At 41.6% G+C, this 11,292-nt stretch overlaps 1 long non-coding RNA gene across 1 annotated transcript; it reads right to left on the bottom strand.

The window, feature by feature from the left end:
* Positions 1 to 7,640: 7,640 nt before the first annotated feature.
* On the bottom strand, positions 7,641 to 9,037 carry LOC131423854 (uncharacterized). Its single transcript, XR_009225954.1, has 2 exons — positions 8,422 to 9,037; positions 7,641 to 8,038 (listed from the first exon to the last, which is right to left on the bottom strand). It is a non-coding gene; the product is annotated as an uncharacterized LOC131423854 (long non-coding RNA).
* Positions 9,038 to 11,292: the final 2,255 nt, after the last annotated feature.

Here is an 11,292-nt window from a genome sequence, read left to right as displayed (position 1 = left end):
TCTTAAATACTTAGGAATCTAGTTTATTTTCTTTAACATTTATTTTTTAGTTGGACACAATATTTTCATTTTACTTTTATGTGGTGCTGAGAATCGAACTCAGTGCTTCACGCATGTTAGGCGAACATGCCACCACTTCAGCCATATCCCCAGCCCCAAAATCTGATGATTCTGAGATTGAGACTGTGAGAACTTTCTCTGTGAAGATTGGGATCTGCAGGCTGCCAGGGCCCCAGGCCATACACCAGGCTGCATGTGTGCAGAATCTCACAGCCAACCCCTTGCTCTCATGTTTCTCACTTGTATGACACCCTGCCTTTGTTGGAGAATTATAGCAGTCCCAAGGAACAGTACCAATGGTGTGTGTGTGTGTGTGTGTGTGTGTGTGCATGCGCACGTGCATGCGCACGTGCATGCATATGTTTGCAGAAGACACTTATTTCAAGGAATCTATTTCTATGATGGTGCAAACCTGAGCATGGGTGGCCAGAAGGTTGGAGACTCATGAGACCCTTGCACTGTAGAGGGTAATCTGCTCTTCTCTAAGTTAAAATGTTAATATCTTCCAAAAATACATGAAAGCACCCAGATAATGATTAAACAAATATCAGGGCACCATGGCCCAGCCAATTGACACAGAAATTTACGCATTACACACTGATTCCATTTCCATAATGTACCAACCTTCTTTAAAACCATCGATATCCATCTTCTATCCAGCTTAGAACCATGGAATTTAAAATAGAAGAATTTTCAGATGAATATGGGAAAACATAGCTACATTTATTAGAAATTTGAATTTTGTCAGTTCTGCACTCTGTTCAAGAAAGGAAATCCTCTGGGACTGAGAATCTTTGGCCACAGTGGTAAGATGCAAATGCATCTTATCCAGGGAGATACATCACAGTTGTAGTGGTTAGCGTTAGAGGCATACATGACCACAGTACAAGGGCCATCATGATGTGACAGTTAACTCCCTGGGTCAACCTGGCAAGGCTACGGTGCCCAGATGATTGGTCAAAGGGGCCTTCAGAGAAATTATTAACATCTGTAATCAGTTGACTTTTAAATAAGATTACTCTCGAGAATATGATTGTTGAAGGTCTTATAAGGGCAGACTGAGGATTCCTGGAACAGAGGGAATTCTGCCTTTAGGGTCTGGAACACAGAACTCACATCTAAGCTTCCAACCTGCCACACTGCCAGTCCCAAGACCACGTGAGCCAGTTTCCAGGAGTCATATTCTTTGTGTGCATGCACACAGCCACCAGTTGTTTCCACAATAGTGTATCAAACATGGTTTAGTGTGGTTCTCAGATAACGTTTACCATTTCTGACCAGCTCCATGGCTTGGGCTGGGGTGTAGCTCAGGGGAACAGTGCCCACCTATAAAGTTCAAGATCCTGTGTTAGATTCTGTAAACAAGTCAAAATAACACCTGGCATTTTGCCAGGGGAATGTTAGAGTTCGTAAACAAGTCTGGATGGTGCCTGGCAAAATGCCAGCAGGAGTGGTTTGAGAAGTAACAAAAGCAAGCCATTAAGTGTGGAGATTCCTTATTGGTTGACTGATGTATCTAGTTTATGTTAATTAGATAAGCTGTGTGGAATGTATAAATACTGCTCCTGTCCTGCAATAAACGGCTTCCACTCCTGCTGTATCAATCTACACAAGTTGTTCATCACCCCCCCGGTTAGTTTGCTGCAGCCGGGCTGCGGCAATCCTGAATTCCACTCCAAGCCACAGAATGAAATAAGAGCAAAACCCATCCACAGGTTTCTGAAAAGGAAATTAGACACTGAAAGTCTGTGTAGTAAGTCACCAAAGGCTGGCCCCTGCCCTGCATCGTCCCTCATCTCTTGGATACTGTCTTTATCCTGAAATGCAACAATTTGTGACAGTTTCAAGGACAGTGTGTAGGGCAAAGTGGGGAAAATATTAGATTTTTTTTTAGAAAATGGAAGTGCAGGAAGATCTCTGTCACCCTCTAGTTCCTCCTCTGACTAGCTCTGTGAACTTAGGCAAATTTTCTAAATATCTTTGGCTTCAGCTTATCTTTAAATGGCAATGATAATACCAAGCCTCATTTAATTCTTATGGTTTTGCAGATAAAATAAGAAATAGATCTGAGGGTACCCTTGAAACTTAAATAAGATAAAACACATTTTCAGAAGAAAGATAATGCTTATGTTCCCTGGTTTTCTGGCAATGCCCACCTGGGCCTCTCATTTCATGGAGGCAGGCTGGAGATAAGCACAGCTTTTATTCCCCTTCCTCTCTGCTGCCCCCAACCACACTGTGAGATTATACAAAAGAACATGAAAAATTTTCAGGAAGATTTAAAAATTTTCTCCTGTGTTAAGATACTCTTGACTATGCACAGATTTAGAGCTCTCTCTGAAAGCCTTTGAAAACTGCAGCTGATCAACAGCACACATTACAGCACCCATTGGAGAGGAAGCTTCCAGCATGGTGAGGGGTGGGCTTCTCTGGCCTCCTTGTCTCTGGCAGAGGAGGGGATGGGTAACCAATCAGTTCAGGGAAAGTCACCAGTGTATCTGGGCACAAGCCAGGTGGTGGGTGTCAAAGGACCACCCACAGGACTTGCAGCGACCTCCTGCACTCTGGGGGACAGGGTGCCTTGCGAGCATGAGCAGTGGCATCTTGATCCCTGGACAGTGCCCGTGGGGGAGCTGAGGCGGAGCTGGGAGCAAGATGTGTCTGTCACACTGTTGACGGCAGGACATGGGCTGTTCTCATGGACCCCGAGAGGACAAGGCCACTCTGGAAGGCACTCCACCAAGGAAGTGACAACAGGGAGCAGAGGATGAGTGGCAGTGGTAACGCAGCAGGAGCAGTGGATATGACATCTCAGTGTCTGGTCTGAGCATCTGAAAAGTCCCCCAAGGTCCCCATGAGGAAAGTGTCAGCTGAGAGCATTCATCCCATCCACTAAGATCCTCCAACAGAGAAAATGGTAAGTCACGTAACACTAGCTCCTGGACTCCTGCTCCCTCTGACAACAGACTTGTAGAAGTGAGAAACTGAGGTGAGCACTGGGAAGGCCCAGGAGAAGCCTCTGTCCTTCTGCAGGACAAGGGTCGAGGCCCAGAGCAGGCCCAGCACAGCCTCCTCCTGGAGAGAACATGGAGTTAGGGTCATTGAACTGGGTGGGACTGGGCATTACCAATTTGTAATGCAAATGCACCAGGAAAAGCGATAATGTCTTAAAAAGCCAAGGTAGTTCTGGCTAAAACTAGTCAAAGGCTTGGTTTGAAGAGAGAGCTGGAGAAAGAAAAATCAAGTTGTTTCCTGATTGTCCCCAAGGTCACTGCAGTCGGTATAACACTGATGAATCTGCTGAAAGGTGCAGGTCATGTCCAGTGCTTACTGAAGCCTTCAAGGTGCTCTGTACATAATACATCATTTTTGTTAGAGCTCGTTTGATTGCAAAAGAAAAAAAATCGATATCCATACAAGTAGTTCAAAGAAAAAGTGAAAGGTAAAAAGCAAGAAATAAAGCAAACACCAGACAAACGCATTGTGGAGGTGGCCTGGATTTTCCGAGTCCCTCTGGGCAGTCTAAGCTCTTGCCATACTCCCATCCTGGACCTCTACTTAATGTCACATAACACTGCCAAACCTACTTGTCACAAAAGCCTCAGGTCCAGATGTAAACCACATTAGTGAATCCAAAAGATTTCTACAGACGCTTTTCTGAAAAACAAGGTATAACATATCAACCTTTCTATTCTGCTCCCAAAGTGCATCTCCAGGGTGCCAGCAACTTTTGTGTTGCTATTCCCTTTATCTCCTGCTATGAAGGCTCACAGACACCCTCCACTTGTCTGATAATTTCAGTTTCAGTGAGCTCTGTGCAATAATAACCAGTAAAGCAACCATCATCTCCATTCCTGCTTAGAAAATGATTCATAATTCAGTAATTTATTTACTTGTTTTTCTGGACAAAAATCAGGCGCTGGTTCTGCCTTACCTGGGAATTCATTTAGTGCTACCTGTAGCCCCACAGCACACTCTCAGGCTACCTACCACAGAGGAGACACATCCCAACCATGCATTCCTCCTCAGAATATCTGGCTGTCCACTTTGAACCACTTAACCTAATGGCTCCTGCACCTGTCCAACTGCTGCACTCAACAAGCAGTACCTTGTGGTCAGGGAATACATCTGTAGCCAGCTAGGTCCCAAGAGATGGCAGAGTCTTTCCTGAGCTCAGCCTGGCTGCAGAGCTCAGTCAGTGGTCTCACTAGGTAGCAGGGCCCAGAAAAATGCTCAGTCATCTATAGAACCCGAAAATAAGCTCTGCCTGCCAAGGGTCAATATCTACTAGCCTTTCCAGGATCACAGGCCAGACTCAACAGTGACTGTGTTCTGCCAAAGAATACCTGCAAAAGCCAAAAATGTGGCCATTTCCATACATACACAAACACTAGTGCAAGGACCCTGGGACTGCAAAGACACAGGAAATCAAAGAAACTATGAAGTCTCCAACAGTGGACCCTAAAGAAAGAGAAACCAAAGAAATGACAGAAAAATAATTCAGAACAATCCTCTTAAAAATGTTTTGTGAACTTCAAACTGGGTGTAATGGTGCACACCTATAATCTCAGAGACATGGGAGGCTAAGGCAGGAAGATCACAAGTTTAAGTCCAGGCTGGGCAACTTAGGGAGACCTTTTCTCAAAATAATAATAACAATAATAATAAGAAAGGCTAAGGAGGTAGCTCAGTGGTAAACAGCCCCTTGGTTCAATCCTAAGTACCACATAAAACCACAAAATACACACACACACACACACACACACACATGATGTGTAATAACAACTATTTAAATAAAAAATCAAAATCCTAGAGGCAAACAATACAATGACTAAATGATAAAATGCAATAGAAAGCTTCAGTGGCTTTTTTATGATCAAATATAGAGCATTTTAATGACTAATAATTAGGAACATCTACAGGAATCAAGGTACATCATTAAAAGACTTAAGTTATGCATAACAATAGCTCAAGGAGAAAAAAAAATCAGAAAAAAGGTCCAGAAATAGTATTTAAAGAAATAATGGATGAAAACTTTCTTGGCCTGAAGAAAAAATGTACTATCTAGGAATAGGACAATATTCCATCAAATTCAAATCCCATTAAATTCTTGACAACACATAATATTCAAAAATCAAAGAAAAACTTCTGAGAGCATCATGAGAAAAGAAATATACCACATAGAGTCCCATTACAGCCATGAACAGGTTCCTTGGCAGAGACCCTGCAGACTGGGAGACAGCGTAATAACACATTCAGAGCACTGAAGAAAACACTGCAGAGTGCACCTGAACGTCAAAGCTATGTCTCAGAAATGAGGGAGAAACACAACTTTCTCAGACAAACAAAAGCCACATGAGCTCATCACCACTAGACTTGTATTATAGAAACTGCTCCAGAGAGTTCTTTAAACTAAAAGAAAAGGCTTCTAGTTAATACACATGAAACTCAGGAAAGCACAAAACACAATGGTACAAGTAATAACAATCAATATTCAGAACATTGGAGGACTACAAAAGTAATATATTGTTTTATGCATAGCATGAGGTTAAAAAGTCAAAATTATTAGTGAACTCTATAGCTAGAGTAAATTATCAAGAGAGACATACCATAAAATGATGTCAATTCAGGTATAACAAAGATAAAACATGGAGGGAGATTCAAGTGTCCAGTTATTGTATAAATAATTCTTATTATCTTGAAAAAGGCCATAGTAAGTATATTATAAGCATAATATGTTCTATTTTAGCCTCATAGTGATCAAAACCAAAAATCTATAGTAGATACACAAAACAACAACAAAAAGATTCAAAATATAACAATGTAGGAAATCACTAACCATGAAGGAATCCAGCAAAACAGAAAGAAAGAATCTACAAAGAGAAATTATTCAAATGGCAGTAATGAAGTCTTTACCTGTCAAAAGATCACTTTAGATGTCTGTGGTTACAGCTCAGTGGTGGAGCACTTGCCTAGCATGTGTGAGGACCTGGATTCGATCCTCAGCACCACATAAAAATAAACAAAATACAGATATAAAAAAATACAATAACATTTTAAAAATTACATTAAATGTAAATGGGTTAAATTATTGAATGAAAGACAAAGTAGATCAATGGATTTAAATAAAGATCCAATTATATGTTGCCTGGAAGAGACTCACTTTACCATTCAGGACAAACAGAGAGCAAAAGTGAAGGCTGGAAAAGTTATTCCATGGAAATGAAGACCAAAACAGAGGGGGCAGTTGTGACTTCACCAGGCAAAATAGACTTAGGTCAAAACTGTAGAAAGCAACAAAGAACGCTAGGGTGTGATGATAAAGGAGTGCACTCAGCAAGAAGATATGACAGCTGTGAATACATATGCAATGGGTGACAGACCTCAGTATACACAGGATCTGAAAGAGGAGGGGCCGCAGTGAGGCAACTGTAGGGGAATTTGTTCACCAGCTTCACTAACACAGGTCATGCACACAGATAATCAATCATGGAACACTGGATATGAACAGTATGTTGAACAAAGAAGGCCTAACAGACATAAAAAAAAAAGTCTGACAGCAACACGTTCTTCTCAAATGCATACAGAACATTCCTAAAGACCACACATGTCAGGCAAGATCAGCCTTAGCAAATTTAAGACTAAAATCATATCAAGCACATCGTAACAGCATGAAACTAGAATTCAGTAAGAGGAGGTATTTCTGAGAACTTACAAGGCACAGGTTTTCAGGATAATTAGTTGGCTAATTAAAAACTAAAAGAGAATGGTCTGGGTTATGGCTCAGTGGTAGAGTGCTCACTTAACATGTGTGAGGCACTGGGTTTGATCCTCAGCACCACATAAATATAATATAAAGATATTGTGTCCACCTATAACTAAAAAATAAATATTAAAAAAAAAACTAAAAGAGAGATTTAAAACGTGGAGACAAATGAAAATGGATGCACAACACAATTTATGGACTGCAGCAAGAGGCAGTCCAAGAGGAAAGCTTTTCGCAATAAACGCCTGCATCAAAAAAAGAAGAAAAATCACAAATAACATGCCCATTGAGGCTACAGAAAAAGAGAAACAAATTAAGGCCAATGTCAGAAATTAAGAAATTGACACTAGAAAAACAATGCAAAAGAATAACAAAACTGAGATTTTAAAAAGATAGAATCAAAGCCTTTAGTTACACTAACCAAGAAGAAGACTCCAAAAAAATAAAATCTGAAGTAGCATGTTACAACTGACACAACAGACAGTGGAATTACAAAAAAATCAGGAGACTATTGTGTAAAATAATGCACATAAAACTACATAACCCAGAAGAAAAGCATTGATTCTTAGACACAATACAAAGACTGAATCAAGAAAATATAAATTGGAACAAACCAAGAACGAGTGAGGAGAAAGCCCAGGGCTTGATGGCTCTCCAGCTGACATCTAGAGGGACTAATATCAATGCTCCACACACTATTCCAAGAACTAAGCAGGAGGGCCTGCTTTTGAAATCTTTTAATGATGTCACCATTCCCCCCATATAAAACTCAGCCAAAACAACCCATTCCAATCAAAGGAACCAAAAAGAACAATTAGAGGAGAAAAGGTTTATTTGGGGACTAACTGTTTCAGATTTCACAGTCCATAGAAGGCTGGCTCCATTCCTTGGGGCTCAAGGTGGGGCAGAACATCATGGCGGGCGAGTGAGCTGGGGAAGAGCAGGGAGTGTGGCACCCAGGAAGCAGCGAGAGGGTCCACTTTCAGATAGATGCCACCCCCCATGACCCGCCTCCTCCAGCCATCCCCTCCCTGCCCACAGACACGTCCCCGAGGGTCCCTAATGAGCAGAACTCACTCTCTGCTTCTTGATGTGATGTCTTGAGCCACCTTCCTTCAGCACATTCTTCCACCATAATGTCTGCTTCACCTCAAAGGATTTGACACTGGTATGGCTCAACAGTCACATCCCACTAAATGTCACTCATTGTATCTGCAGGACATGGAGAGAGAACCACACAAATGTTTTATCAACTGCAAAAAAAGCATGACAAAATCAACATCCATTCATGAAAAAGGCATCAAAATAACATATAAATGAATGTAATTTAACAAAAGATCACATATAATAAGCCTATAGCTCACGTTATACTCCTTCCTTCTGAGATCAGTAATAAGACAAGGATGTCACTCTCATTTATTAAATCTAAATTAAATTTAAATAATACATAAAATTGCCATGTGATGTTTTAAAATGTATACACCATGTAAAGATTAAGACAAATTATGCACATCTATTTACTCAAATATGTATTTTTAGGGTGCAAACATTCCCATCTTTTCTTCTTTCTGAGACACAGAGGGCGAAATCCTCACCTGGAGTCTCCTGGGGGCAACAGGAAGAGCGTCTTGCTCTAATCTGACTCAGCTTTCACTGATGAACCTCTCTCCACCCCTCTGGAGCCTGTGATACCCACCCTCCTACTTTCCACTTCCATAGGATCAGATTTCTCAGTTTCACGTGAGTGTGACTGCACAGTCTTTCTGTGCCTGGCTTATCTCACAAAACTCAAGGACCCCCAGTTCCATTTGCGCTGGTGCAAATGATGGTGTGTTAACACAGTGCTGGGTTAGGGTAAGGGTAAGGGTTAGGGTTAGGGTTAGGGTTAGGGTTAGTGTTAGGGGGTCCTTGATAGAAAGCAAAAGAAAGAAAGGAAAGGATACAAATGAAAAAGAAGACATGAAACTTCTGCTGCTGGCTGGCAACAGGACCTCACATACACAAAGCCCCAAAGGGTCCCCCAAACAGTTACAATTGATTTTTAAAATTCAATAGAGTTGCAGGATACAAAGTTAACTTGCACAAACCAGGATCATTTCTCTACACTTATAAGAACTTTCTGCAAAGAAGACCAAGAGAACAACCCCATTGACAGCAGTTAGAAAAAAAGAAACCACTTAGAAATACACTCAACCCAGGAGGTGAGGCCTGTGCCCTGTAAATTGTAAAATTCTAATGAAAGAAATGGAAGAAGACACAAGTAAGTGGAAAGACAACCTGCATTCAAGGACTGGCAGAATTCATTGTTCACATGTCCATGTTACTCAAAATAACCTAGAGTCAAGGCAACCCTATCAAAATCCCAGTGTTATTTTCATAGATACAGTAAAACTGTGGCAGAACTAAGGAACCTTTGGCACTCAGGAGCTGACAGGCCATGGCTCTGCAGGCTGCCACACAGCAGCTCTACTCACTGACACTTCATCCCGGAGGCCTGAAGCAGCCATGGGCACTGTGACAGATAACCACGGGAACAGAAGCTGAAACAAAGCAGCAGGATCAGTGCTTTCGGCTTGGTGAAGTGGAAGTCCCTCAGCTGTTGACAAGCTTGTACCTGTGTAAGGAATGTGAGCGGGCAGGCCGCTCAGCAGGGCAGGCTTCCTTAGGTCACACCTTCTCTCTCCTATGCCTACTGAATGGAAAGGGAGATAGAAAAGATTTTCTTAGTGACTTCCATTTCTGGCCAAAATGACTAAGTGGGGACAGATTGATTCTCCCTCCTGAAAAGTGTCGTGCAAATCCGGAAACACGTCAAGACGCAGCCTCCAGGAAAGAAGGCCCCAGGTTTCTGACAGAGGGAAGTGAAAGAGTGGAGCCCTGAGCCAGCCTCAGCTTGCTGCCTTGAAGTCTCCAGGCCACGTGAATGACGGGAATCCAGAGGGGCCCAGGTGATTCCTGAACTGAAGAGAAGGAGCAGGAGTGTGGGCAGAAGGATGCAGTTTACAGTCCTCAGCTCACAGCAAGGGGGTGCAGGAGGGGACACAGCAGGAAGGACAGGCACTCTGGAGACCTGATGAGGTCCCCTGGGAATGTCAGCTCCATTCACAAAGGCACACCTGTGGGAAACTGTGGAAGAGAGGGAAGGCATCACCTGAAGAACTAGAGAGCAAGGACCCTGACATGCAGGCAGGGAAGAGTGCCTTCCACACACAGCTGGTCTACACAACCGTAGGACCCAGAGACACGGGGTGCACAGAAGGGGCCTACATCCTGTAGGGGGACAGTGAGTCCTAGAGAGAGCACATTATTGGTTCCATGTAATAAAACTTAAAAGTAAGATGTGAAGGCCGAGTGTGCCTGATTTAAAATGTTTAGGTTTGGGGTTTTGGATTGTGCAATATTTGCATAGACTTTACCAGTTGAGCATCCTAATGTGTAGATTTGACCCTAAATGTCCTGACACCTAAACATTTTGATTATTATATCTGTGCTAAAAATATTCCAGATTTTGGAACATTTTAGATTTCAGATTTTTTTTAGATTAGGGGCACTCAACCTGTATTTTCAAGTGACTTAACTGAGTTCCAGAAACCATTCCTTGGAATATGCACAGAAGAGAAATATCCAGCATTTGCAAGGAAAAATTCACCACCAAACTGGCATCTGAGCAAACACCACCAGGCCTGAGAGGAAGAGGGACACACAGAGTTAATCAAGGTGGAAGCTATCTATTGAAGCTGAACCAAAATTGACCCAGCTTTTAAAATCAGCAAATAAGAGTCAGAGTCATGAGAGCTGTCCTTCATACAGACAGATTAAGTGAAAACATGGACCATACTAAGACCCAAATTGAAATTCAACACAGAAAAATAATTATATGCAAGATAAAAAAGACACTGGCTGGGATCAACAACAAATCAGTCATTGCAGAGGAAAATGATAGTGAACTTGAAGAAATAAGAAGATAAATAATTCAAAACAAAACAGAGGAAATGAAATTGCAAAAAAAAAAAAAAAACACAACAAAACATTGGTGACATTTGTGAAACTCCAGCAGCTTAATATGTAAGCACTTGGAACCCTGGGATGAGAGGAAGATGACTATGTGGAAAAATATTTGAAGTAATGTCCTCAAATTTCCAAATTTGATGAAAAAGATAGACCTACAGTTACTTATAAAAATCTAATTAAAGCTCATGCATAGGAAAAAGAAAGAAAATCACTCACAAGGCACCCAGCAACTAGATTATCTAAAACCAGTGATAAAGAGAAAATCTCAAAAGCCCCCAGAGAAAAGAAACTTGGTTGTACAAAAAAAGGAAAGATAAAGATGGCAGAACACTTATTTTTATTAAGAACATGAGCCTCAAAATCAGTGGAAACACATCTTTAAAGTGCTGAAAGATAAGTCTGTTGACCTAGAATTTTACAGCAAGTAAAGATGTCTTCCAAAAAATGAAAATGAA

The sequence above is a fragment of the Marmota monax genome, unplaced genomic scaffold, assembly GCF_021218885.2.
Source record: "Marmota monax isolate L192 unplaced genomic scaffold, Marmota_monax_Labrador192_F-V1.1 WCK01_AAM20220418_F8-fsc01859, whole genome shotgun sequence".
NCBI lineage: Eukaryota > Metazoa > Chordata > Mammalia > Rodentia > Sciuridae > Marmota > Marmota monax.
Note: the sequence above shows the minus strand (reverse complement) of the source record. Positions and strands in the feature narration are given on the sequence as shown.